The sequence below is a fragment of the Solanum tuberosum genome, unplaced genomic scaffold (genome assembly GCF_000226075.1).
Source record: "Solanum tuberosum cultivar DM 1-3 516 R44 unplaced genomic scaffold, SolTub_3.0 scf00042, whole genome shotgun sequence".
NCBI lineage: Eukaryota > Viridiplantae > Streptophyta > Magnoliopsida > Solanales > Solanaceae > Solanum > Solanum tuberosum.
The window spans coordinates 311,967-315,821 of record NW_006238967.1 but is presented as its reverse complement, the minus strand read 5'-3'; the positions used below and the strand labels follow the sequence as shown (position 1 = coordinate 315,821).

At 35.8% G+C, this 3,855-nt stretch overlaps 1 long non-coding RNA gene across 1 annotated transcript in view; it reads left to right on the top strand.

The window, feature by feature from the left end:
* LOC102605151 (uncharacterized) overlaps nucleotides 1-3,217 on the top strand; it is a 10,705-nt gene extending 7,488 nt beyond the window's left edge. The window contains exon 3 of the long non-coding RNA XR_366970.2: nucleotides 3,206-3,217. This is a non-coding gene — a long non-coding RNA (uncharacterized lncRNA). The remainder of the gene's footprint in view (nucleotides 1-3,205) is intronic.
* Nucleotides 3,218-3,855: the final 638 nt, after the last annotated feature.

Genomic DNA, 3,855 nt, shown 5'->3' with positions numbered 1-3,855 from the left:
TGCAAAGACTCAACCTTAATTTCATAGAAATTATACATAACCTAGGGTAGAATCACCATACAAACATGAATTACATAACGTCACATTCAATTCATAGCCTTCAATCAATATCCAACGCAAACTAGGGTTAGAATTAGGAAAAGAAGGAGAAACATGGGTCTCATGGGGAATTCTTCAAGAAACCATCAATACAATATAAATTCATCCATAATTGTTCATATAACATCAATCAAAGTCAGTTTATAACATCAATTTCACTTTAGAAAGAAGACCCACGTTTTTGGATTGAAACCTAGAAATTGGAGATTTTGAAATTCATCTTGAAGGGGCCTCTTGGGGAAAGGAATCCCAAGAGTGATAAGCAACCATACCTTATTGACGAATTAACCACAAAAATCTGAGTTGGAATTTTGGAGAGTTGGTCTTCTTCTTGAAGCTGTAATCTTCTTCAATGGAGTTCTTGAGAAGAGGAGAGAGAGAGAGTAGAGAGAAGGAGGAACTTTAGGTTTAGATCTTTGGGGTTTTGTGTTTGAGTGATAAAAGTGAGGTAAATTAATTGACTTAAAAAACATTATATACACGTCCCCTAAAGTACCCTAAATACCCCTCACTTAGTTGGACTCTTTAATGAAGTAAAAATAGATTTCTAAATTTCTGCATTTTCGTCGCGAAACAAGTCCGCGACGCGGAGCTGTTCCCTGAAGATATTTGGAATTAAATTTTGAGACAGTAGATTCTGCGTCGCGAACTAAATTTTTGCTCCTTGGGGGAGCTAGTCCGCGACGCGGATGCATTCCCTCCAAGTGCAATTTGCAAGCTGCCTTGGCAGCTTGCTTGGCCAAGGTTGGGGTCCTTCTCGGGGTCTCTTAGGGTGGCCCCGGGGAGTCGTATTCGAATGTTTTGACCCTATAAACATACATTTACCTAATTTAAACCTTTTTACAAGATTATACCATCATACGATACTCCCAAACCTGCCCAAAATTTAAGGACACACTAGAACACATTCTTCTCTAGTTTCCGAACGTCGTGGTCGCTTCTTGACGTTTAGACTTTTACTCTTCCAAAACCTAAGTCAATTGCATTAATTTAGGTTTAGAAACATCATTTTAACATTTTTAAGTCATTATTCATAAGGTGAGGCTCTAACTTAAGTCATAGAATTTCCTGGTTGTTACATTTACACATTAATAACTGCAAAAATATACTTATGTATATTAATAATGTATACAAATAAAATATAAGCAATGTATATATTATAGTGTCAAATTTATACTAAATAAACATATACTTAATTAAATGTATTCAACTGAATACAAGCTTATTTGCAGTAGATTTCAAAGTTTAGCACATACAAAATGTATATATAAATATAGGGGTAACCAATCGGTGGCCCCCTAAAGTTGGCACAATGTTTCACTTAGACACCTCAATTGAACAATTTTCATTTTTAAACACTTAACGTAGGGTCCCCATGTGTCACTTTAACACTTTTTGCACAACTGGAGTGTCACGTGGTTTTCACTGATTCAAGGCGCGTAAACATCAATATTTCGTATGATGTGGCATCCCCAACGGTAATATTACCCCACCTCATTTATTATATTATTTTTTATCCAATTGTACCCTAATTAAGACCCCAATTTCTTTCTTCTTTTCCAATTTCTCCCTTCTTTTCCAATTTCTCTCTTCTTCAGCCTTTCTTTAATTCTTGGCCCTTAATTATTTCATGTCGAACTTCTCCAATTCTTCCATGGCATCTGTGGATGAAGGTCGATATTGTAGATGTGGTAATGAAGCACTATTATAGACTTCATGGACCCAATTAAATCTAGGGCGTAGATTTTTTACTTGTAGAATTTCAAAGGTAAAATTCTTTGTTTTTTTAAGTCAATTAGATGATTAATTGTTGGCGTCTAATTCTTTTTTATTGGTTTTATAGAAAATGGGTGGCTATGACTATTTTCTTTGGTATGAAGATCGACACCCTCCTCAAGCAAACAGAGTAATGTGGGGATTGTTGAAGAAAGTCAATGCTTTTGATGAAAAAATAAAGCGAGCAAGAAATATATTTATTGTTGGTGTCATTGCTACTGGGTTGGTGATGTTTGGAATATGGACATTGAAGCCTAATTGTTAGTGTTCTTGAGGTGTAGTAGTATTTGGTGTTCGGTCTAGTAGTATTTTGATGTTGTTGTTGCTGTAAATTTTTTATGTAAATGTGCATTTTGGATGCAATGAAATTCTATGTTATTGTTGCAGTAAAATTGGTTTTTTGGCTACATACAAATCTCAAATTCGTTCTCACAATGTAACAACAAAAACAAATAGCAACCAATTCATCACAATATTCTCAAAACGTAGTCATATTCGTCACAATGTAATACCCAAATTACACAAAATGTAGACAGTTATATTGCATGCTCCATAATGAGCTCAAAGTTAGCATTATGCTACATACCATTCAAGGCTACAACCTTCAAAAAAGTGTATACCAGTACCAAAATAACGCCCCAAAATAAAGCTAGCATAATCAAAAGTTACATACAACCTTCACAAAAGTGTTTACTAGTACCAAAATAAAGCTAGCATAATCCAAAAGAATTAGACAGCAAAATAAGGGCCCAAAATCAACCTATTCTAAGTTGGTGTTACTTCTTCTTTTTGTTTGCCATTTGCTGCAATTGGGAAGTGGTGACAACATCTTTGTTTTTCCATCTCAAGCCTCTAGGCTTAAAGCTAAGGTCTATACCCATTGAACTTGCATCCTTATAACTTGAACTTGTTGGTAGAATCCTATGACTTGAAGTTCCAGGCTGTTTTTTGAAGAACAAAACCAAAATTAATATATAAACTTGCATTCATTTAAGAGACAAAGTTTGTGACAAACTTACGTTTAGTATTTGGGTTCCACTTGCACTTGTGTAGATGCCAAATCCAACATTACTTGATCTACCATTAGTTGGCCTCTTTGGTACCCCAACTGCAGAATCTTCTCCAGTTGCAACTCTTCCTCTTTTTTGTCCAGCAGTTTGTCTTGTCCTTGGAGGTAGTTGATTGGTTATTCCTCTTGTAACAGGAATACTTGTATCCACAAAGGGTGGTGGTTGGCTTGTTTTTACAGTTTCCTTTGCCATCTTAAATCTACTTGTATCACCACAAACTGTTGTTGAAGAAGCATGATTGCTTGATGTTGTTGATGAAGGTTGGTTGAATCTTGTTGGTCCAGGGTGGGAGGAGCTTGTTGGTTCAGGATGGCTACTTCCTTGTGAACTTTGACCAGTAGTAAATTGTGAACTGTGGCTAGCTAGTTGTGAAGTATGGACACCAACCTAAATATCAAACATAAAGTTTGTTCATTACATTCAACAAGAATTTAAAAAAGTCACAAACAAATAATAAATTATTTTACCTTGCAATATTTCTTGTTGTGGCCTTGTTATTTACACTTGGAACAAGTAATTTTCAACCCTTGTTTGGACATCTTTCCATACTTCTTTCTTGGTTCATCTTTACTCTTTCTTCTATTTCTTAAAGGTCTACCAGGCATTGGTTTAGGTTTAGGAGGCTCAATCCTTGGATTGTTAGTTTCAGGCTACATCTTCATATTTGGAATTGGTTGAATGAAATGACTATAAGCCTTTAAGAAGGTATCATTCCTATACCAATGCTCCACAAGTGGTTCAGGTTCATGTTCTATGTGGCACAAAGCAGAAATAGCATGTTGACATGGAATGCCTCTCAATTGCCAAGTTCTACAACTACAAACTCTATCAGTCAAGTTGACTGTATGTCTATACTGCCCTTCTCCTATCTCAAACCCAACATCAGCATTCCAAAGCACCTTGCATGCCC